The sequence below is a fragment of the Lepisosteus oculatus genome, chromosome 16, assembly GCF_040954835.1.
Source record: "Lepisosteus oculatus isolate fLepOcu1 chromosome 16, fLepOcu1.hap2, whole genome shotgun sequence".
Taxonomy (NCBI): domain Eukaryota; kingdom Metazoa; phylum Chordata; class Actinopteri; order Semionotiformes; family Lepisosteidae; genus Lepisosteus; species Lepisosteus oculatus.
This window is the reverse complement of record NC_090711.1, coordinates 17,715,236-17,737,032: the sequence shown is the minus strand read 5'-3', so window position 1 is coordinate 17,737,032 and position 21,797 is coordinate 17,715,236. Positions and strand designations below refer to the sequence as shown.

The window sequence follows — 21,797 nt, the reverse complement described above, 5'->3', positions numbered from 1 at the left end:
CCGGTCCGCACGCGGCTGCCGGCCGCCCGGACTCCGCTCTCCCCCTCTCTTGCCTGCCTGCTTGCTCGCCTGCCTGCCCGCCAGTCCCGGGCGGGGGCCCTGCTCTTGGATCTCCTGTCAACGGCCCGACAACGACCGCAGCCGCAGGGGGGCGCCAGCCGGCCGGCCTCCTTAGCTTAGGCCCCTCCCACCAGCAGCAGCTGTGCCGAGCGAGCTGCAAGCGAAAGCGGACCGTCGGCACCTGCGGGCAGAGGCAAGGGGCAGCGCTCTCTCGGGAGGGACGGGGACACACACACACACAGACGCGCGCGCCTGCCCGCCTGCCGGAAAAAAAGGAAGAAAAGGTGTATATACTAAGTTTTTTGGAGGGAAACCGCCCGGCTGTCGAAAGGGGCCCGCCTGCGAGGACGGGGACACACACACACACACACACACACATACACACACACACACACACACACACAAAAGCCACGCCTGCCTCCCTGGGAAAAGGCTGAAAAAACTAAGTTTTTTGGAGGGAAAACGCACGGGAGCCGAAAAGGGGGCCGGCCTGCTTGCCCAGAGAGTCGAGACGCGGGAAAGTGCACAGAGGGAGCACGGGAACGGAGACGGGGAGGGGGAGGGGGAGAGAGAGACACACAGATGGACGAGAGACGAGACCCGAGAAGAAGGAGCTCCAGTCCACCTCGCTTGCTTGCTTGCTTGCTTGCTTGCTAGCTACGTCTGTCTTTTCACCGCTGAGAGAAGGTGGTGCACCGCTCCCGGAGGCGCTGCAATACCGGGCCGATGCGTGGAGAGGACGGAGCAAGCTCCTGATCCAGCTCCCTGTTCCAAAAATCCGTTTAATATGTGGTCCCCCGATGGGGGACGTATCAGATATTAAACTGATAAGAACAGATACTACACTTGATCTTAGCCAAAAGGCCGAGAAGCGATGCCCGACGCCGGCCTTGGGCGGGCGCGCGGGCGTCCGGCTGGCGCGCAGCGGCGCAGGCCGACGCCTCGGGAGCCCGGTCCGCACGCGGCTGCCGGCCGCCCGGACTCCGCTCTCCCCCTCTCTTGCCTGCCTGCTTGCTCGCCTGCCTGCCCGCCAGTCCCGGGCGGGGGCCCTGCTCTTGGATCTCCTGTCAACGGCCCGACAACGACCGCAGCCGCAGGGGGGCGCCAGCCGGCCGGCCTCCTTAGCTTAGGCCCCTCCCACCAGCAGCAGCTGTGCCGAGCGAGCTGCAAGCGAAAGCGGACCGTCGGCACCTGCGGGCAGAGGCAAGGGGCAGCGCTCTCTCGGGAGGGACGGGGACACACACACACACAGACGCGCGCGCCTGCCCGCCTGCCGGAAAAAAAGGAAGAAAAGGTGTATATACTAAGTTTTTTGGAGGGAAACCGCCCGGCTGTCGAAAGGGGCCCGCCTGCGAGGACGGGGACACACACACACACACACACACATACACACACACACACACACACAAAAGCCACGCCTGCCTCCCTGGGAAAAGGCTGAAAAAACTAAGTTTTTTGGAGGGAAAACGCACGGGAGCCGAAAAGGGGGCCGGCCTGCTTGCCCAGAGAGTCGAGACGCGGGAAAGTGCACAGAGGGAGCACGGGAACGGAGACGGGGAGGGGGAGGGGGAGAGAGAGACACACAGATGGACGAGAGACGAGACCCGAGAAGAAGGAGCTCCAGTCCACCTCGCTTGCTTGCTTGCTTGCTTGCTTGCTAGCTACGTCTGTCTTTTCACCGCTGAGAGAAGGTGGTGCACCGCTCCCGGAGGCGCTGCAATACCGGGCCGATGCGTGGAGAGGACGGAGCAAGCTCCTGATCCAGCTCCCTGTTCCAAAAATCCGTTTAATATGTGGTCCCCCGATGGGGGACGTATCAGATATTAAACTGATAAGAACAGATACTACACTTGATCTTAGCCAAAAGGCCGAGAAGCGATGCCCGACGCCGGCCTTGGGCGGGCGCGCGGGCGTCCGGCTGGCGCGCAGCGGCGCAGGCCGACGCCTCGGGAGCCCGGTCCGCACGCGGCTGCCGGCCGCCCGGACTCCGCTCTCCCCCTCTCTTGCCTGCCTGCTTGCTCGCCTGCCTGCCCGCCAGTCCCGGGCGGGGGCCCTGCTCTTGGATCTCCTGTCAACGGCCCGACAACGACCGCAGCCGCAGGGGGGCGCCAGCCGGCCGGCCTCCTTAGCTTAGGCCCCTCCCACCAGCAGCAGCTGTGCCGAGCGAGCTGCAAGCGAAAGCGGACCGTCGGCACCTGCGGGCAGAGGCAAGGGGCAGCGCTCTCTCGGGAGGGACGGGGACACACACACACACAGACGCGCGCGCCTGCCCGCCTGCCGGAAAAAAAGGAAGAAAAGGTGTATATACTAAGTTTTTTGGAGGGAAACCGCCCGGCTGTCGAAAGGGGCCCGCCTGCGAGGACGGGGACACACACACACACACACACACATACACACACACACACACACACACACAAAAGCCACGCCTGCCTCCCTGGGAAAAGGCTGAAAAAACTAAGTTTTTTGGAGGGAAAACGCACGGGAGCCGAAAAGGGGGCCGGCCTGCTTGCCCAGAGAGTCGAGACGCGGGAAAGTGCACAGAGGGAGCACGGGAACGGAGACGGGGAGGGGGAGGGGGAGAGAGAGACACACAGATGGACGAGAGACGAGACCCGAGAAGAAGGAGCTCCAGTCCACCTCGCTTGCTTGCTTGCTTGCTTGCTTGCTAGCTACGTCTGTCTTTTCACCGCTGAGAGAAGGTGGTGCACCGCTCCCGGAGGCGCTGCAATACCGGGCCGATGCGTGGAGAGGACGGAGCAAGCTCCTGATCCAGCTCCCTGTTCCAAAAATCCGTTTAATATGTGGTCCCCCGATGGGGGACGTATCAGATATTAAACTGATAAGAACAGATACTACACTTGATCTTAGCCAAAAGGCCGAGAAGCGATGCCCGACGCCGGCCTTGGGCGGGCGCGCGGGCGTCCGGCTGGCGCGCAGCGGCGCAGGCCGACGCCTCGGGAGCCCGGTCCGCACGCGGCTGCCGGCCGCCCGGACTCCGCTCTCCCCCTCTCTTGCCTGCCTGCTTGCTCGCCTGCCTGCCCGCCAGTCCCGGGCGGGGGCCCTGCTCTTGGATCTCCTGTCAACGGCCCGACAACGACCGCAGCCGCAGGGGGGCGCCAGCCGGCCGGCCTCCTTAGCTTAGGCCCCTCCCACCAGCAGCAGCTGTGCCGAGCGAGCTGCAAGCGAAAGCGGACCGTCGGCACCTGCGGGCAGAGGCAAGGGGCAGCGCTCTCTCGGGAGGGACGGGGACACACACACACACAGACGCGCGCGCCTGCCCGCCTGCCGGAAAAAAAGGAAGAAAAGGTGTATATACTAAGTTTTTTGGAGGGAAACCGCCCGGCTGTCGAAAGGGGCCCGCCTGCGAGGACGGGGACACACACACACACACACACACATACACACACACACACACACACACACAAAAGCCACGCCTGCCTCCCTGGGAAAAGGCTGAAAAAACTAAGTTTTTTGGAGGGAAAACGCACGGGAGCCGAAAAGGGGGCCGGCCTGCTTGCCCAGAGAGTCGAGACGCGGGAAAGTGCACAGAGGGAGCACGGGAACGGAGACGGGGAGGGGGAGGGGGAGAGAGAGACACACAGATGGACGAGAGACGAGACCCGAGAAGAAGGAGCTCCAGTCCACCTCGCTTGCTTGCTTGCTTGCTTGCTTGCTAGCTACGTCTGTCTTTTCACCGCTGAGAGAAGGTGGTGCACCGCTCCCGGAGGCGCTGCAATACCGGGCCGATGCGTGGAGAGGACGGAGCAAGCTCCTGATCCAGCTCCCTGTTCCAAAAATCCGTTTAATATGTGGTCCCCCGATGGGGGACGTATCAGATATTAAACTGATAAGAACAGATACTACACTTGATCTTAGCCAAAAGGCCGAGAAGCGATGCCCGACGCCGGCCTTGGGCGGGCGCGCGGGCGTCCGGCTGGCGCGCAGCGGCGCAGGCCGACGCCTCGGGAGCCCGGTCCGCACGCGGCTGCCGGCCGCCCGGACTCCGCTCTCCCCCTCTCTTGCCTGCCTGCTTGCTCGCCTGCCTGCCCGCCAGTCCCGGGCGGGGGCCCTGCTCTTGGATCTCCTGTCAACGGCCCGACAACGACCGCAGCCGCAGGGGGGCGCCAGCCGGCCGGCCTCCTTAGCTTAGGCCCCTCCCACCAGCAGCAGCTGTGCCGAGCGAGCTGCAAGCGAAAGCGGACCGTCGGCACCTGCGGGCAGAGGCAAGGGGCAGCGCTCTCTCGGGAGGGACGGGGACACACACACACACAGACGCGCGCGCCTGCCCGCCTGCCGGAAAAAAAGGAAGAAAAGGTGTATATACTAAGTTTTTTGGAGGGAAACCGCCCGGCTGTCGAAAGGGGCCCGCCTGCGAGGACGGGGACACACACACACACACACACACATACACACACACACACACACACACAAAAGCCACGCCTGCCTCCCTGGGAAAAGGCTGAAAAAACTAAGTTTTTTGGAGGGAAAACGCACGGGAGCCGAAAAGGGGGCCGGCCTGCTTGCCCAGAGAGTCGAGACGCGGGAAAGTGCACAGAGGGAGCACGGGAACGGAGACGGGGAGGGGGAGGGGGAGAGAGAGACACACAGATGGACGAGGACGAGACCCGAGAAGAAGGAGCTCCAGTCCACCTCGCTTGCTTGCTTGCTTGCTTGCTTGCTAGCTACGTCTGTCTTTTCACCGCTGAGAGAAGGTGGTGCACCGCTCCCGGAGGCGCTGCAATACCGGGCCGATGCGTGGAGAGGACGGAGCAAGCTCCTGATCCAGCTCCCTGTTCCAAAAATCCGTTTAATATGTGGTCCCCCGATGGGGGACGTATCAGATATTAAACTGATAAGAACAGATACTACACTTGATCTTAGCCAAAAGGCCGAGAAGCGATGCCCGACGCCGGCCTTGGGCGGGCGCGCGGGCGTCCGGCTGGCGCGCAGCGGCGCAGGCCGACGCCTCGGGAGCCCGGTCCGCACGCGGCTGCCGGCCGCCCGGACTCCGCTCTCCCCCTCTCTTGCCTGCCTGCTTGCTCGCCTGCCTGCCCGCCAGTCCCGGGCGGGGGCCCTGCTCTTGGATCTCCTGTCAACGGCCCGACAACGACCGCAGCCGCAGGGGGGCGCCAGCCGGCCGGCCTCCTTAGCTTAGGCCCCTCCCACCAGCAGCAGCTGTGCCGAGCGAGCTGCAAGCGAAAGCGGACCGTCGGCACCTGCGGGCAGAGGCAAGGGGCAGCGCTCTCTCGGGAGGGACGGGGACACACACACACACAGACGCGCGCGCCTGCCCGCCTGCCGGAAAAAAAGGAAGAAAAGGTGTATATACTAAGTTTTTTGGAGGGAAACCGCCCGGCTGTCGAAAGGGGCCCGCCTGCGAGGACGGGGACACACACACACACACACACACATACACACACACACACACACACACAAAGCCACGCCTGCCTCCCTGGGAAAAGGCTGAAAAAACTAAGTTTTTTGGAGGGAAAACGCACGGGAGCCGAAAAGGGGGCCGGCCTGCTTGCCCAGAGAGTCGAGACGCGGGAAAGTGCACAGAGGGAGCACGGGAACGGAGACGGGGAGGGGGAGGGGGAGAGAGAGACACACAGATGGACGAGAGACGAGACCCGAGAAGAAGGAGCTCCAGTCCACCTCGCTTGCTTGCTTGCTTGCTTGCTTGCTAGCTACGTCTGTCTTTTCACCGCTGAGAGAAGGTGGTGCACCGCTCCCGGAGGCGCTGCAATACCGGGCCGATGCGTGGAGAGGACGGAGCAAGCTCCTGATCCAGCTCCCTGTTCCAAAAATCCGTTTAATATGTGGTCCCCCGATGGGGGACGTATCAGATATTAAACTGATAAGAACAGATACTACACTTGATCTTAGCCAAAAGGCCGAGAAGCGATGCCCGACGCCGGCCTTGGGCGGGCGCGCGGGCGTCCGGCTGGCGCGCAGCGGCGCAGGCCGACGCCTCGGGAGCCCGGTCCGCACGCGGCTGCCGGCCGCCCGGACTCCGCTCTCCCCCTCTCTTGCCTGCCTGCTTGCTCGCCTGCCTGCCCGCCAGTCCCGGGCGGGGGCCCTGCTCTTGGATCTCCTGTCAACGGCCCGACAACGACCGCAGCCGCAGGGGGGCGCCAGCCGGCCGGCCTCCTTAGCTTAGGCCCCTCCCACCAGCAGCAGCTGTGCCGAGCGAGCTGCAAGCGAAAGCGGACCGTCGGCACCTGCGGGCAGAGGCAAGGGGCAGCGCTCTCTCGGGAGGGACGGGGACACACACACACACAGACGCGCGCGCCTGCCCGCCTGCCGGAAAAAAAGGAAGAAAAGGTGTATATACTAAGTTTTTTGGAGGGAAACCGCCCGGCTGTCGAAAGGGGCCCGCCTGCGAGGACGGGGACACACACACACACACACACATACACACACACACACACACACACAAAAGCCACGCCTGCCTCCCTGGGAAAAGGCTGAAAAAACTAAGTTTTTTGGAGGGAAAACGCACGGGAGCCGAAAAGGGGGCCGGCCTGCTTGCCCAGAGAGTCGAGACGCGGGAAAGTGCACAGAGGGAGCACGGGAACGGAGACGGGGAGGGGGAGGGGGAGAGAGAGACACACAGATGGACGAGAGACGAGACCCGAGAAGAAGGAGCTCCAGTCCACCTCGCTTGCTTGCTTGCTTGCTTGCTTGCTAGCTACGTCTGTCTTTTCACCGCTGAGAGAAGGTGGTGCACCGCTCCCGGAGGCGCTGCAATACCGGGCCGATGCGTGGAGAGGACGGAGCAAGCTCCTGATCCAGCTCCCTGTTCCAAAAATCCGTTTAATATGTGGTCCCCCGATGGGGGACGTATCAGATATTAAACTGATAAGAACAGATACTACACTTGATCTTAGCCAAAAGGCCGAGAAGCGATGCCCGACGCCGGCCTTGGGCGGGCGCGCGGGCGTCCGGCTGGCGCGCAGCGGCGCAGGCCGACGCCTCGGGAGCCCGGTCCGCACGCGGCTGCCGGCCGCCCGGACTCCGCTCTCCCCCTCTCTTGCCTGCCTGCTTGCTCGCCTGCCTGCCCGCCAGTCCCGGGCGGGGGCCCTGCTCTTGGATCTCCTGTCAACGGCCCGACAACGACCGCAGCCGCAGGGGGGCGCCAGCCGGCCGGCCTCCTTAGCTTAGGCCCCTCCCACCAGCAGCAGCTGTGCCGAGCGAGCTGCAAGCGAAAGCGGACCGTCGGCACCTGCGGGCAGAGGCAAGGGGCAGCGCTCTCTCGGGAGGGACGGGGACACACACACACACAGACGCGCGCGCCTGCCCGCCTGCCGGAAAAAAAGGAAGAAAAGGTGTATATACTAAGTTTTTTGGAGGGAAACCGCCCGGCTGTCGAAAGGGGCCCGCCTGCGAGGACGGGGACACACACACACACACACACACATACACACACACACACACACACACACACAAAGCCACGCCTGCCTCCCTGGGAAAAGGCTGAAAAAACTAAGTTTTTTGGAGGGAAAACGCACGGGAGCCGAAAAGGGGGCCGGCCTGCTTGCCCAGAGAGTCGAGACGCGGGAAAGTGCACAGAGGGAGCACGGGAACGGAGACGGGGAGGGGGAGGGGGAGAGAGAGACACACAGATGGACGAGAGACGAGACCCGAGAAGAAGGAGCTCCAGTCCACCTCGCTTGCTTGCTTGCTTGCTTGCTTGCTAGCTACGTCTGTCTTTTCACCGCTGAGAGAAGGTGGTGCACCGCTCCCGGAGGCGCTGCAATACCGGGCCGATGCGTGGAGAGGACGGAGCAAGCTCCTGATCCAGCTCCCTGTTCCAAAAATCCGTTTAATATGTGGTCCCCCGATGGGGGACGTATCAGATATTAAACTGATAAGAACAGATACTACACTTGATCTTAGCCAAAAGGCCGAGAAGCGATGCCCGACGCCGGCCTTGGGCGGGCGCGCGGGCGTCCGGCTGGCGCGCAGCGGCGCAGGCCGACGCCTCGGGAGCCCGGTCCGCACGCGGCTGCCGGCCGCCCGGACTCCGCTCTCCCCCTCTCTTGCCTGCCTGCTTGCTCGCCTGCCTGCCCGCCAGTCCCGGGCGGGGGCCCTGCTCTTGGATCTCCTGTCAACGGCCCGACAACGACCGCAGCCGCAGGGGGGCGCCAGCCGGCCGGCCTCCTTAGCTTAGGCCCCTCCCACCAGCAGCAGCTGTGCCGAGCGAGCTGCAAGCGAAAGCGGACCGTCGGCACCTGCGGGCAGAGGCAAGGGGCAGCGCTCTCTCGGGAGGGACGGGGACACACACACACACAGACGCGCGCGCCTGCCCGCCTGCCGGAAAAAAAGGAAGAAAAGGTGTATATACTAAGTTTTTTGGAGGGAAACCGCCCGGCTGTCGAAAGGGGCCCGCCTGCGAGGACGGGGACACACACACACACACACACACACACATACACACACACACACACACACACAAGCCACGCCTGCCTCCCTGGGAAAAGGCTGAAAAAACTAAGTTTTTTGGAGGGAAAACGCACGGGAGCCGAAAAGGGGGCCGGCCTGCTTGCCCAGAGAGTCGAGACGCGGGAAAGTGCACAGAGGGAGCACGGGAACGGAGACGGGGAGGGGGAGGGGGAGAGAGAGACACACAGATGGACGAGAGACGAGACCCGAGAAGAAGGAGCTCCAGTCCACCTCGCTTGCTTGCTTGCTTGCTTGCTTGCTAGCTACGTCTGTCTTTTCACCGCTGAGAGAAGGTGGTGCACCGCTCCCGGAGGCGCTGCAATACCGGGCCGATGCGTGGAGAGGACGGAGCAAGCTCCTGATCCAGCTCCCTGTTCCAAAAATCCGTTTAATATGTGGTCCCCCGATGGGGGACGTATCAGATATTAAACTGATAAGAACAGATACTACACTTGATCTTAGCCAAAAGGCCGAGAAGCGATGCCCGACGCCGGCCTTGGGCGGGCGCGCGGGCGTCCGGCTGGCGCGCAGCGGCGCAGGCCGACGCCTCGGGAGCCCGGTCCGCACGCGGCTGCCGGCCGCCCGGACTCCGCTCTCCCCCTCTCTTGCCTGCCTGCTTGCTCGCCTGCCTGCCCGCCAGTCCCGGGCGGGGGCCCTGCTCTTGGATCTCCTGTCAACGGCCCGACAACGACCGCAGCCGCAGGGGGGCGCCAGCCGGCCGGCCTCCTTAGCTTAGGCCCCTCCCACCAGCAGCAGCTGTGCCGAGCGAGCTGCAAGCGAAAGCGGACCGTCGGCACCTGCGGGCAGAGGCAAGGGGCAGCGCTCTCTCGGGAGGGACGGGGACACACACACACACAGACGCGCGCGCCTGCCCGCCTGCCGGAAAAAAAGGAAGAAAAGGTGTATATACTAAGTTTTTTGGAGGGAAACCGCCCGGCTGTCGAAAGGGGCCCGCCTGCGAGGACGGGGACACACACACACACACACACACATACACACACACACACACACACACACAAAAGCCACGCCTGCCTCCCTGGGAAAAGGCTGAAAAAACTAAGTTTTTTGGAGGGAAAACGCACGGGAGCCGAAAAGGGGGCCGGCCTGCTTGCCCAGAGAGTCGAGACGCGGGAAAGTGCACAGAGGGAGCACGGGAACGGAGACGGGGAGGGGGAGGGGGAGAGAGAGACACACAGATGGACGAGAGACGAGACCCGAGAAGAAGGAGCTCCAGTCCACCTCGCTTGCTTGCTTGCTTGCTTGCTTGCTAGCTACGTCTGTCTTTTCACCGCTGAGAGAAGGTGGTGCACCGCTCCCGGAGGCGCTGCAATACCGGGCCGATGCGTGGAGAGGACGGAGCAAGCTCCTGATCCAGCTCCCTGTTCCAAAAATCCGTTTAATATGTGGTCCCCCGATGGGGGACGTATCAGATATTAAACTGATAAGAACAGATACTACACTTGATCTTAGCCAAAAGGCCGAGAAGCGATGCCCGACGCCGGCCTTGGGCGGGCGCGCGGGCGTCCGGCTGGCGCGCAGCGGCGCAGGCCGACGCCTCGGGAGCCCGGTCCGCACGCGGCTGCCGGCCGCCCGGACTCCGCTCTCCCCCTCTCTTGCCTGCCTGCTTGCTCGCCTGCCTGCCCGCCAGTCCCGGGCGGGGGCCCTGCTCTTGGATCTCCTGTCAACGGCCCGACAACGACCGCAGCCGCAGGGGGGCGCCAGCCGGCCGGCCTCCTTAGCTTAGGCCCCTCCCACCAGCAGCAGCTGTGCCGAGCGAGCTGCAAGCGAAAGCGGACCGTCGGCACCTGCGGGCAGAGGCAAGGGGCAGCGCTCTCTCGGGAGGGACGGGGACACACACACACACAGACGCGCGCGCCTGCCCGCCTGCCGGAAAAAAAGGAAGAAAAGGTGTATATACTAAGTTTTTTGGAGGGAAACCGCCCGGCTGTCGAAAGGGGCCCGCCTGCGAGGACGGGGACACACACACACACACACACACATACACACACACACACACAAAAGCCACGCCTGCCTCCCTGGGAAAAGGCTGAAAAAACTAAGTTTTTTGGAGGGAAAACGCACGGGAGCCGAAAAGGGGGCCGGCCTGCTTGCCCAGAGAGTCGAGACGCGGGAAAGTGCACAGAGGGAGCACGGGAACGGAGACGGGGAGGGGGAGGGGGAGAGAGAGACACACAGATGGACGAGAGACGAGACCCGAGAAGAAGGAGCTCCAGTCCACCTCGCTTGCTTGCTTGCTTGCTTGCTTGCTAGCTACGTCTGTCTTTTCACCGCTGAGAGAAGGTGGTGCACCGCTCCCGGAGGCGCTGCAATACCGGGCCGATGCGTGGAGAGGACGGAGCAAGCTCCTGATCCAGCTCCCTGTTCCAAAAATCCGTTTAATATGTGGTCCCCCGATGGGGGACGTATCAGATATTAAACTGATAAGAACAGATACTACACTTGATCTTAGCCAAAAGGCCGAGAAGCGATGCCCGACGCCGGCCTTGGGCGGGCGCGCGGGCGTCCGGCTGGCGCGCAGCGGCGCAGGCCGACGCCTCGGGAGCCCGGTCCGCACGCGGCTGCCGGCCGCCCGGACTCCGCTCTCCCCCTCTCTTGCCTGCCTGCTTGCTCGCCTGCCTGCCCGCCAGTCCCGGGCGGGGGCCCTGCTCTTGGATCTCCTGTCAACGGCCCGACAACGACCGCAGCCGCAGGGGGGCGCCAGCCGGCCGGCCTCCTTAGCTTAGGCCCCTCCCACCAGCAGCAGCTGTGCCGAGCGAGCTGCAAGCGAAAGCGGACCGTCGGCACCTGCGGGCAGAGGCAAGGGGCAGCGCTCTCTCGGGAGGGACGGGGACACACACACACACAGACGCGCGCGCCTGCCCGCCTGCCGGAAAAAAAGGAAGAAAAGGTGTATATACTAAGTTTTTTGGAGGGAAACCGCCCGGCTGTCGAAAGGGGCCCGCCTGCGAGGACGGGGACACACACACACACACACACACACATACACACACACACACACACACACAAAAGCCACGCCTGCCTCCCTGGGAAAAGGCTGAAAAAACTAAGTTTTTTGGAGGGAAAACGCACGGGAGCCGAAAAGGGGGCCGGCCTGCTTGCCCAGAGAGTCGAGACGCGGGAAAGTGCACAGAGGGAGCACGGGAACGGAGACGGGGAGGGGGAGGGGGAGAGAGAGACACACAGATGGACGAGAGACGAGACCCGAGAAGAAGGAGCTCCAGTCCACCTCGCTTGCTTGCTTGCTTGCTTGCTTGCTAGCTACGTCTGTCTTTTCACCGCTGAGAGAAGGTGGTGCACCGCTCCCGGAGGCGCTGCAATACCGGGCCGATGCGTGGAGAGGACGGAGCAAGCTCCTGATCCAGCTCCCTGTTCCAAAAATCCGTTTAATATGTGGTCCCCCGATGGGGGACGTATCAGATATTAAACTGATAAGAACAGATACTACACTTGATCTTAGCCAAAAGGCCGAGAAGCGATGCCCGACGCCGGCCTTGGGCGGGCGCGCGGGCGTCCGGCTGGCGCGCAGCGGCGCAGGCCGACGCCTCGGGAGCCCGGTCCGCACGCGGCTGCCGGCCGCCCGGACTCCGCTCTCCCCCTCTCTTGCCTGCCTGCTTGCTCGCCTGCCTGCCCGCCAGTCCCGGGCGGGGGCCCTGCTCTTGGATCTCCTGTCAACGGCCCGACAACGACCGCAGCCGCAGGGGGGCGCCAGCCGGCCGGCCTCCTTAGCTTAGGCCCCTCCCACCAGCAGCAGCTGTGCCGAGCGAGCTGCAAGCGAAAGCGGACCGTCGGCACCTGCGGGCAGAGGCAAGGGGCAGCGCTCTCTCGGGAGGGACGGGGACACACACACACACAGACGCGCGCGCCTGCCCGCCTGCCGGAAAAAAAGGAAGAAAAGGTGTATATACTAAGTTTTTTGGAGGGAAACCGCCCGGCTGTCGAAAGGGGCCCGCCTGCGAGGACGGGGACACACACACACACACACACACACATACACACACACACACACACACACAAAAGCCACGCCTGCCTCCCTGGGAAAAGGCTGAAAAAACTAAGTTTTTTGGAGGGAAAACGCACGGGAGCCGAAAAGGGGGCCGGCCTGCTTGCCCAGAGAGTCGAGACGCGGGAAAGTGCACAGAGGGAGCACGGGAACGGAGACGGGGAGGGGGAGGGGGAGAGAGAGACACACAGATGGACGAGAGACGAGACCCGAGAAGAAGGAGCTCCAGTCCACCTCGCTTGCTTGCTTGCTTGCTTGCTTGCTAGCTACGTCTGTCTTTTCACCGCTGAGAGAAGGTGGTGCACCGCTCCCGGAGGCGCTGCAATACCGGGCCGATGCGTGGAGAGGACGGAGCAAGCTCCTGATCCAGCTCCCTGTTCCAAAAATCCGTTTAATATGTGGTCCCCCGATGGGGGACGTATCAGATATTAAACTGATAAGAACAGATACTACACTTGATCTTAGCCAAAAGGCCGAGAAGCGATGCCCGACGCCGGCCTTGGGCGGGCGCGCGGGCGTCCGGCTGGCGCGCAGCGGCGCAGGCCGACGCCTCGGGAGCCCGGTCCGCACGCGGCTGCCGGCCGCCCGGACTCCGCTCTCCCCCTCTCTTGCCTGCCTGCTTGCTCGCCTGCCTGCCCGCCAGTCCCGGGCGGGGGCCCTGCTCTTGGATCTCCTGTCAACGGCCCGACAACGACCGCAGCCGCAGGGGGGCGCCAGCCGGCCGGCCTCCTTAGCTTAGGCCCCTCCCACCAGCAGCAGCTGTGCCGAGCGAGCTGCAAGCGAAAGCGGACCGTCGGCACCTGCGGGCAGAGGCAAGGGGCAGCGCTCTCTCGGGAGGGACGGGGACACACACACACACAGACGCGCGCGCCTGCCCGCCTGCCGGAAAAAAAGGAAGAAAAGGTGTATATACTAAGTTTTTTGGAGGGAAACCGCCCGGCTGTCGAAAGGGGCCCGCCTGCGAGGACGGGGACACACACACACACACACACACATACACACACACACACACACACACACACAAAAGCCACGCCTGCCTCCCTGGGAAAAGGCTGAAAAAACTAAGTTTTTTGGAGGGAAAACGCACGGGAGCCGAAAAGGGGGCCGGCCTGCTTGCCCAGAGAGTCGAGACGCGGGAAAGTGCACAGAGGGAGCACGGGAACGGAGACGGGGAGGGGGAGGGGGAGAGAGAGACACACAGATGGACGAGAGACGAGACCCGAGAAGAAGGAGCTCCAGTCCACCTCGCTTGCTTGCTTGCTTGCTTGCTTGCTAGCTACGTCTGTCTTTTCACCGCTGAGAGAAGGTGGTGCACCGCTCCCGGAGGCGCTGCAATACCGGGCCGATGCGTGGAGAGGACGGAGCAAGCTCCTGATCCAGCTCCCTGTTCCAAAAATCCGTTTAATATGTGGTCCCCCGATGGGGGACGTATCAGATATTAAACTGATAAGAACAGATACTACACTTGATCTTAGCCAAAAGGCCGAGAAGCGATGCCCGACGCCGGCCTTGGGCGGGCGCGCGGGCGTCCGGCTGGCGCGCAGCGGCGCAGGCCGACGCCTCGGGAGCCCGGTCCGCACGCGGCTGCCGGCCGCCCGGACTCCGCTCTCCCCCTCTCTTGCCTGCCTGCTTGCTCGCCTGCCTGCCCGCCAGTCCCGGGCGGGGGCCCTGCTCTTGGATCTCCTGTCAACGGCCCGACAACGACCGCAGCCGCAGGGGGGCGCCAGCCGGCCGGCCTCCTTAGCTTAGGCCCCTCCCACCAGCAGCAGCTGTGCCGAGCGAGCTGCAAGCGAAAGCGGACCGTCGGCACCTGCGGGCAGAGGCAAGGGGCAGCGCTCTCTCGGGAGGGACGGGGACACACACACACACAGACGCGCGCGCCTGCCCGCCTGCCGGAAAAAAAGGAAGAAAAGGTGTATATACTAAGTTTTTTGGAGGGAAACCGCCCGGCTGTCGAAAGGGGCCCGCCTGCGAGGACGGGGACACACACACACACACACACACATACACACACACACACACACACACACAAAGCCACGCCTGCCTCCCTGGGAAAAGGCTGAAAAAACTAAGTTTTTTGGAGGGAAAACGCACGGGAGCCGAAAAGGGGGCCGGCCTGCTTGCCCAGAGAGTCGAGACGCGGGAAAGTGCACAGAGGGAGCACGGGAACGGAGACGGGGAGGGGGAGGGGGAGAGAGAGACACACAGATGGACGAGAGACGAGACCCGAGAAGAAGGAGCTCCAGTCCACCTCGCTTGCTTGCTTGCTTGCTTGCTTGCTAGCTACGTCTGTCTTTTCACCGCTGAGAGAAGGTGGTGCACCGCTCCCGGAGGCGCTGCAATACCGGGCCGATGCGTGGAGAGGACGGAGCAAGCTCCTGATCCAGCTCCCTGTTCCAAAAATCCGTTTAATATGTGGTCCCCCGATGGGGGACGTATCAGATATTAAACTGATAAGAACAGATACTACACTTGATCTTAGCCAAAAGGCCGAGAAGCGATGCCCGACGCCGGCCTTGGGCGGGCGCGCGGGCGTCCGGCTGGCGCGCAGCGGCGCAGGCCGACGCCTCGGGAGCCCGGTCCGCACGCGGCTGCCGGCCGCCCGGACTCCGCTCTCCCCCTCTCTTGCCTGCCTGCTTGCTCGCCTGCCTGCCCGCCAGTCCCGGGCGGGGGCCCTGCTCTTGGATCTCCTGTCAACGGCCCGACAACGACCGCAGCCGCAGGGGGGCGCCAGCCGGCCGGCCTCCTTAGCTTAGGCCCCTCCCACCAGCAGCAGCTGTGCCGAGCGAGCTGCAAGCGAAAGCGGACCGTCGGCACCTGCGGGCAGAGGCAAGGGGCAGCGCTCTCTCGGGAGGGACGGGGACACACACACACACAGACGCGCGCGCCTGCCCGCCTGCCGGAAAAAAAGGAAGAAAAGGTGTATATACTAAGTTTTTTGGAGGGAAACCGCCCGGCTGTCGAAAGGGGCCCGCCTGCGAGGACGGGGACACACACACACACACACACACATACACACACACACACACACACACACAAAAGCCACGCCTGCCTCCCTGGGAAAAGGCTGAAAAAACTAAGTTTTTTGGAGGGAAAACGCACGGGAGCCGAAAAGGGGGCCGGCCTGCTTGCCCAGAGAGTCGAGACGCGGGAAAGTGCACAGAGGGAGCACGGGAACGGAGACGGGGAGGGGGAGGGGGAGAGAGAGACACACAGATGGACGAGAGACGAGACCCGAGAAGAAGGAGCTCCAGTCCACCTCGCTTGCTTGCTTGCTTGCTTGCTTGCTAGCTACGTCTGTCTTTTCACCGCTGAGAGAAGGTGGTGCACCGCTCCCGGAGGCGCTGCAATACCGGGCCGATGCGTGGAGAGGACGGAGCAAGCTCCTGATCCAGCTCCCTGTTCCAAAAATCCGTTTAATATGTGGTCCCCCGATGGGGGACGTATCAGATATTAAACTGATAAGAACAGATACTACACTTGATCTTAGCCAAAAGGCCGAGAAGCGATGCCCGACGCCGGCCTTGGGCGGGCGCGCGGGCGTCCGGCTGGCGCGCAGCGGCGCAGGCCGACGCCTCGGGAGCCCGGTCCGCACGCGGCTGCCGGCCGCCCGGACTCCGCTCTCCCCCTCTCTTGCCTGCCTGCTTGCTCGCCTGCCTGCCCGCCAGTCCCGGGCGGGGGCCCTGCTCTTGGATCTCCTGTCAACGGCCCGACAACGACCGCAGCCGCAGGGGGGCGCCAGCCGGCCGGCCTCCTTAGCTTAGGCCCCTCCCACCAGCAGCAGCTGTGCCGAGCGAGCTGCAAGCGAAAGCGGACCGTCGGCACCTGCGGGCAGAGGCAAGGGGCAGCGCTCTCTCGGGAGGGACGGGGACACACACACACACAGACGCGCGCGCCTGCCCGCCTGCCGGAAAAAAAGGAAGAAAAGGTGTATATACTAAGTTTTTTGGAGGGAAACCGCCCGGCTGTCGAAAGGGGCCCGCCTGCGAGGACGGGGACACACACACACACACACACACACACACATACACACACACACACACACACAAAAGCCACGCCTGCCTCCCTGGGAAAAGGCTGAAAAAACTAAGTTTTTTGGAGGGAAAACGCACGGGAGCCGAAAAGGGGGCCGGCCTGCTTGCCCAGAGAGTCGAGACGCGGGAAAGTGCACAGAGGGAGCACGGGAACGGAGACGGGGAGGGGGAGGGGGAGAGAGAGACACACAGATGGACGAGAGACGAGACCCGAGAAGAAGGAGCTCCAGTCCACCTCGCTTGCTTGCTTGCTTGCTTGCTTGCTAGCTACGTCTGTCTTTTCACCGCTGAGAGAAGGTGGTGCACCGCTCCCGGAGGCGCTGCAATACCGGGCCGATGCGTGGAGAGGACGGAGCAAGCTCCTGATCCAGCTCCCTGTTCCAAAAATCCGTTTAATATGTGGTCCCCCGATGGGGGACGTATCAGATATTAAACTGATAAGAACAGATACTACACTTGATCTTAGCCAAAAGGCCGAGAAGCGATGCCCGACGCCGGCCTTGGGCGGGCGCGCGGGCGTCCGGCTGGCGCGCAGCGGCGCAGGCCGACGCCTCGGGAGCCCGGTCCGCACGCGGCTGCCGGCCGCCCGGACTCCGCTCTCCCCCTCTCTTGCCTGCCTGCTTGCTCGCCTGCCTGCCCGCCAGTCCCGGGCGGGGGCCCTGCTCTTGGATCTCCTGTCAACGGCCCGACAACGACCGCAGCCGCAGGGGGGCGCCAGCCGGCCGGCCTCCTTAGCTTAGGCCCCTCCCACCAGCAGCAGCTGTGCCGAGCGAGCTGCAAGCGAAAGCGGACCGTCGGCACCTGCGGGCAGAGGCAAGGGGCAGCGCTCTCTCGGGAGGGACGGGGACACACACACACACAGACGCGCGCGCCTGCCCGCCTGCCGGAAAAAAAGGAAGAAAAGGTGTATATACTAAGTTTTTTGGAGGGAAACCGCCCGGCTGTCGAAAGGGGCCCGCCTGCGAGGACGGGGACACACACACACACACACACACATACACACACACACACACACACACACACAAGCCACGCCTGCCTCCCTGGGAAAAGGCTGAAAAAACTAAGTTTTTTGGAGGGAAAACGCACGGGAGCCGAAAAGGGGGCCGGCCTGCTTGCCCAGAGAGTCGAGACGCGGGAAAGTGCACAGAGGGAGCACGGGAACGGAGACGGGGAGGGGGAGGGGGAGAGAGAGACACACAGATGGACGAGAGACGAGACCCGAGAAGAAGGAGCTCCAGTCCACCTCGCTTGCTTGCTTGCTTGCTTGCTTGCTAGCTACGTCTGTCTTTTCACCGCTGAGAGAAGGTGGTGCACCGCTCCCGGAGGCGCTGCAATACCGGGCCGATGCGTGGAGAGGACGGAGCAAGCTCCTGATCCAGCTCCCTGTTCCAAAAATCCGTTTAATATGTGGTCCCCCGATGGGGGACGTATCAGATATTAAACTGATAAGAACAGATACTACACTTGATCTTAGCCAAAAGGCCGAGAAGCGATGCCCGACGCCGGCCTTGGGCGGGCGCGCGGGCGTCCGGCTGGCGCGCAGCGGCGCAGGCCGACGCCTCGGGAGCCCGGTCCGCACGCGGCTGCCGGCCGCCCGGACTCCGCTCTCCCCCTCTCTTGCCTGCCTGCTTGCTCGCCTGCCTGCCCGCCAGTCCCGGGCGGGGGCCCTGCTCTTGGATCTCCTGTCAACGGCCCGACAACGACCGCAGCCGCAGGGGGGCGCCAGCCGGCCGGCCTCCTTAGCTTAGGCCCCTCCCACCAGCAGCAGCTGTGCCGAGCGAGCTGCAAGCGAAAGCGGACCGTCGGCACCTGCGGGCAGAGGCAAGGGGCAGCGCTCTCTCGGGAGGGACGGGGACACACACACACACAGACGCGCGCGCCTGCCCGCCTGCCGGAAAAAAAGGAAGAAAAGGTGTATATACTAAGTTTTTTGGAGGGAAACCGCCCGGCTGTCGAAAGGGGCCCGCCTGCGAGGACGGGGACACACACACACACACACACACACATACACACACACACACACACACACAAAAGCCACGCCTGCCTCCCTGGGAAAAGGCTGAAAAAACTAAGTTTTTTGGAGGGAAAACGCACGGGAGCCGAAAAGGGGGCCGGCCTGCTTGCCCAGAGAGTCGAGACGCGGGAAAGTGCACAGAGGGAGCACGGGAACGGAGACGGGGAGGGGGAGGGGGAGAGAGAGACACACAGATGGACGAGAGACGAGACCCGAGAAGAAGGAGCTCCAGTCCACCTCGCTTGCTTGCTTGCTTGCTTGCTTGCTAGCTACGTCTGTCTTTTCACCGCTGAGAGAAGGTGGTGCACCGCTCCCGGAGGCGCTGCAATACCGGGCCGATGCGTGGAGAGGACGGAGCAAGCTCCTGATCCAGCTCCCTGTTCCAAAAATCCGTTTAATATGTGGTCCCCCGATGGGGGACGTATCAGATATTAAACTGATAAGAACAGATACTACACTTGATCTTAGCCAAAAGGCCGAGAAGCGATGCCCGACGCCGGCCTTGGGCGGGCGCGCGGGCGTCCGGCTGGCGCGCAGCGGCGCAGGCCGACGCCTCGGGAGCCCGGTCCGCACGCGGCTGCCGGCCGCCCGGACTCCGCTCTCCCCCTCTCTTGCCTGCCTGCTTGCTCGCCTGCCTGCCCGCCAGTCCCGGGCGGGGGCCCTGCTCTTGGATCTCCTGTCAACGGCCCGACAACGACCGCAGCCGCAGGGGGGCGCCAGCCGGCCGGCCTCCTTAGCTTAGGCCCCTCCCACCAGCAGCAGCTGTGCCGAGCGAGCTGCAAGCGAAAGCGGACCGTCGGCACCTGCGGGCAGAGGCAAGGGGCAGCGCTCTCTCGGGAGGGACGGGGACACACACACACACAGACGCGCGCGCCTGCCCGCCTGCCGGAAAAAAAGGAAGAAAAGGTGTATATACTAAGTTTTTTGGAGGGAAACCGCCCGGCTGTCGAAAGGGGCCCGCCTGCGAGGACGGGGACACACACACACACACACACACATACACACACACACACACACAAAAGCCACGCCTGCCTCCCTGGGAAAAGGCTGAAAAAACTAAGTTTTTTGGAGGGAAAACGCACGGGAGCCGAAAAGGGGGCCGGCCTGCTTGCCCAGAGAGTCGAGACGCGGGAAAGTGCACAGAGGGAGCACGGGAACGGAGACGGGGAGGGGGAGGGGGAGAGAGAGACACACAGATGGACGAGAGACGAGACCCGAGAAGAAGGAGCTCCAGTCCACCTCGCTTGCTTGCTTGCTTGCTTGCTTGCTAGCTACGTCTGTCTTTTCACCGCTGAGAGAAGGTGGTGCACCGCTCCCGGAGGCGCTGCAATACCGGGCCGATGCGTGGAGAGGACGGAGCAAGCTCCTGATCCAGCTCCCTGTTCCAAAAATCCGTTTAATATGTGGTCCCCCGATGGGGGACGTATCAGATATTAAACTGATAAGAACAGATACTACACTTGATCTTAGCCAAAAGGCCGAGAAGCGATGCCCGACGCCGGCCTTGGGCGGGCGCGCGGGCGTCCGGCTGGCGCGCAGCGGCGCAGGCCGACGCCTCGGGAGCCCGGTCCGCACGCGGCTGCCGGCCGCCCGGACTCCGCTCTCCCCCTCTCTTGCCTGCCTGCTTGCTCGCCTGCCTGCCCGCCAGTCCCGGGCGGGGGCCCTGCTCTTGGATCTCCTGTCAACGGCCCGACAACGACCGCAGCCGCAGGGGGGCGCCAGCCGGCCGGCCTCCTTAGCTTAGGCCCCTCCCACCAGCAGCAGCTGTGCCGAGCGAGCTGCAAGCGAAAGCGGACCGTCGGCACCTGCGGGCAGAGGCAAGGGGCAGCGCTCTCTCGGGAGGGACGGGGACACACACACACACAGACGCGCGCGCCTGCCCGCCTGCCGGAAAAAAAGGAAGAAAAGGTGTATATACTAAGTTTTTTGGAGGGAAACCGCCCGGCTGTCGAAAGGGGCCCGCCTGCGAGGACGGGGACACACACACACACACACACACATACACACACACACACACACACACACAAAAGCCACGCCTGCCTCCCTGGGAAAAGGCTGAAAAAACTAAGTTTTTTGGAGGGAAAACGCACGGGAGCCGAAAAGGGGGCCGGCCTGCTTGCCCAGAGAGTCGAGACGCGGGAAAGTGCACAGAGGGAGCACGGGAACGGAGACGGGGAGGGGGAGGGGGAGAGAGAGACACACAGATGGACGAGAGACGAGACCCGAGAAGAAGGAGCTCCAGTCCACCTCGCTTGCTTGCTTGCTTGCTTGCTTGCTAGCTACGTCTGTCTTTTCACCGCTGAGAGAAGGTGGTGCACCGCTCCCGGAGGCGCTGCAATACCGGGCCGATGCGTGGAGAGGACGGAGCAAGCTCCTGATCCAGCTCCCTGTTCCAAAAATCCGTTTAATATGTGGTCCCCCGATGGGGGACGTATCAGATATTAAACTGATAAGAACAGATACTACACTTGATCTTAGCCAAAAGGCCGAGAAGCGATGCCCGACGCCGGCCTTGGGCGCCTTGGGCGGGCGCGCGGGCGTCCGGCTGGCGCGCAGCGGCGCAGGCCGACGCCTCGGGAGCCCGGTCCGCACGCGGCTGCCGGCCGCCCGGACTCCGCTCTCCCCCTCTCTTGCCTGCCTGCTTGCTCGCCTGCCTGCCCGCCAGTCCCGGGCGGGGGCCCTGCTCTTGGATCTCCTGTCAACGGCCCGACAACGACCGCAGCCGCAGGGGGGCGCCAGCCGGCCGGCCTCCTTAGCTTAGGCCCCTCCCACCAGCAGCAGCTGTGCCGAGCGAGCTGCAAGCGAAAGCGGACCGTCGGCACCTGCGGGCAGAGGCAAGGGGCAGCGCTCTCTCGGGAGGGACGGGGACACACACACACACAGACGCGCGCGCCTGCCCGCCTGCCGGAAAAAAAGGAAGAAAAGGTGTATATACTAAGTTTTTTGGAGGGAAACCGCCCGGCTGTCGAAAGGGGCCCGCCTGCGAGGACGGGGACACACACACACACACACACACACATACACACACACACACACACACACAAAAGCCACGCCTGCCTCCCTGGGAAAAGGCTGAAAAAACTAAGTTTTTTGGAGGGAAAACGCACGGGAGCCGAAAAGGGGGCCGGCCTGCTTGCCCAGAGAGTCGAGACGCGGGAAAGTGCACAGAGGGAGCACGGGAACGGAGACGGGGAGGGGGAGGGGGAGAGAGAGACACACAGAT

At 63.5% G+C, this 21,797-nt stretch overlaps 21 non-coding genes across 21 annotated transcripts; all 21 read right to left on the bottom strand.

Annotated features, from left to right (window-relative positions):
* Positions 1–745: 745 nt before the first annotated feature.
* On the bottom strand, positions 746–936 carry LOC138223704 (U2 spliceosomal RNA). The gene has a single exon (XR_011182096.1). It is a non-coding gene; the product is annotated as a U2 spliceosomal RNA (small nuclear RNA).
* An 813-nt stretch (positions 937–1,749) lies between these two features.
* On the bottom strand, positions 1,750–1,940 carry LOC138223703 (U2 spliceosomal RNA). The gene has a single exon (XR_011182095.1). It is a non-coding gene; the product is annotated as a U2 spliceosomal RNA (small nuclear RNA).
* Positions 1,941–2,757: 817 nt separating this feature from the next.
* Positions 2,758–2,948, bottom strand: LOC138223702 (U2 spliceosomal RNA). The gene has a single exon (XR_011182094.1). It is a non-coding gene; the product is annotated as a U2 spliceosomal RNA (small nuclear RNA).
* An 817-nt stretch (positions 2,949–3,765) lies between these two features.
* On the bottom strand, positions 3,766–3,956 carry LOC138223701 (U2 spliceosomal RNA). The gene has a single exon (XR_011182093.1). It is a non-coding gene; the product is annotated as a U2 spliceosomal RNA (small nuclear RNA).
* Positions 3,957–4,770: 814 nt separating this feature from the next.
* On the bottom strand, positions 4,771–4,961 carry LOC138223700 (U2 spliceosomal RNA). Its single transcript, XR_011182092.1, has one exon. It is a non-coding gene; the product is annotated as a U2 spliceosomal RNA (small nuclear RNA).
* Positions 4,962–5,775: 814 nt separating this feature from the next.
* Positions 5,776–5,966, bottom strand: LOC138223699 (U2 spliceosomal RNA). Its single transcript, XR_011182091.1, has one exon. It is a non-coding gene; the product is annotated as a U2 spliceosomal RNA (small nuclear RNA).
* An 813-nt stretch (positions 5,967–6,779) lies between these two features.
* LOC138223698 (U2 spliceosomal RNA) lies at positions 6,780–6,970 on the bottom strand. The gene has a single exon (XR_011182090.1). It is a non-coding gene; the product is annotated as a U2 spliceosomal RNA (small nuclear RNA).
* An 818-nt stretch (positions 6,971–7,788) lies between these two features.
* LOC138223697 (U2 spliceosomal RNA) lies at positions 7,789–7,979 on the bottom strand. The gene has a single exon (XR_011182089.1). It is a non-coding gene; the product is annotated as a U2 spliceosomal RNA (small nuclear RNA).
* An 817-nt stretch (positions 7,980–8,796) lies between these two features.
* Positions 8,797–8,987, bottom strand: LOC138223696 (U2 spliceosomal RNA). Its single transcript, XR_011182088.1, has one exon. It is a non-coding gene; the product is annotated as a U2 spliceosomal RNA (small nuclear RNA).
* Positions 8,988–9,804: 817 nt separating this feature from the next.
* On the bottom strand, positions 9,805–9,995 carry LOC138223695 (U2 spliceosomal RNA). Its single transcript, XR_011182087.1, has one exon. It is a non-coding gene; the product is annotated as a U2 spliceosomal RNA (small nuclear RNA).
* Positions 9,996–10,804: 809 nt separating this feature from the next.
* On the bottom strand, positions 10,805–10,995 carry LOC138223694 (U2 spliceosomal RNA). Its single transcript, XR_011182086.1, has one exon. It is a non-coding gene; the product is annotated as a U2 spliceosomal RNA (small nuclear RNA).
* An 817-nt stretch (positions 10,996–11,812) lies between these two features.
* On the bottom strand, positions 11,813–12,003 carry LOC138223693 (U2 spliceosomal RNA). The gene has a single exon (XR_011182085.1). It is a non-coding gene; the product is annotated as a U2 spliceosomal RNA (small nuclear RNA).
* An 817-nt stretch (positions 12,004–12,820) lies between these two features.
* Positions 12,821–13,011, bottom strand: LOC138223692 (U2 spliceosomal RNA). Its single transcript, XR_011182084.1, has one exon. It is a non-coding gene; the product is annotated as a U2 spliceosomal RNA (small nuclear RNA).
* Positions 13,012–13,830: 819 nt separating this feature from the next.
* On the bottom strand, positions 13,831–14,021 carry LOC138223691 (U2 spliceosomal RNA). The gene has a single exon (XR_011182083.1). It is a non-coding gene; the product is annotated as a U2 spliceosomal RNA (small nuclear RNA).
* Positions 14,022–14,837: 816 nt separating this feature from the next.
* Positions 14,838–15,028, bottom strand: LOC138223690 (U2 spliceosomal RNA). The gene has a single exon (XR_011182082.1). It is a non-coding gene; the product is annotated as a U2 spliceosomal RNA (small nuclear RNA).
* An 817-nt stretch (positions 15,029–15,845) lies between these two features.
* Positions 15,846–16,036, bottom strand: LOC138223689 (U2 spliceosomal RNA). The gene has a single exon (XR_011182081.1). It is a non-coding gene; the product is annotated as a U2 spliceosomal RNA (small nuclear RNA).
* Positions 16,037–16,855: 819 nt separating this feature from the next.
* On the bottom strand, positions 16,856–17,046 carry LOC138223688 (U2 spliceosomal RNA). Its single transcript, XR_011182080.1, has one exon. It is a non-coding gene; the product is annotated as a U2 spliceosomal RNA (small nuclear RNA).
* An 817-nt stretch (positions 17,047–17,863) lies between these two features.
* LOC138223687 (U2 spliceosomal RNA) lies at positions 17,864–18,054 on the bottom strand. Its single transcript, XR_011182079.1, has one exon. It is a non-coding gene; the product is annotated as a U2 spliceosomal RNA (small nuclear RNA).
* An 817-nt stretch (positions 18,055–18,871) lies between these two features.
* On the bottom strand, positions 18,872–19,062 carry LOC138223686 (U2 spliceosomal RNA). The gene has a single exon (XR_011182078.1). It is a non-coding gene; the product is annotated as a U2 spliceosomal RNA (small nuclear RNA).
* An 811-nt stretch (positions 19,063–19,873) lies between these two features.
* Positions 19,874–20,064, bottom strand: LOC138223685 (U2 spliceosomal RNA). The gene has a single exon (XR_011182077.1). It is a non-coding gene; the product is annotated as a U2 spliceosomal RNA (small nuclear RNA).
* An 817-nt stretch (positions 20,065–20,881) lies between these two features.
* Positions 20,882–21,072, bottom strand: LOC138223684 (U2 spliceosomal RNA). Its single transcript, XR_011182076.1, has one exon. It is a non-coding gene; the product is annotated as a U2 spliceosomal RNA (small nuclear RNA).
* Between the last annotated feature and the right edge of the window lie 725 nt (positions 21,073–21,797).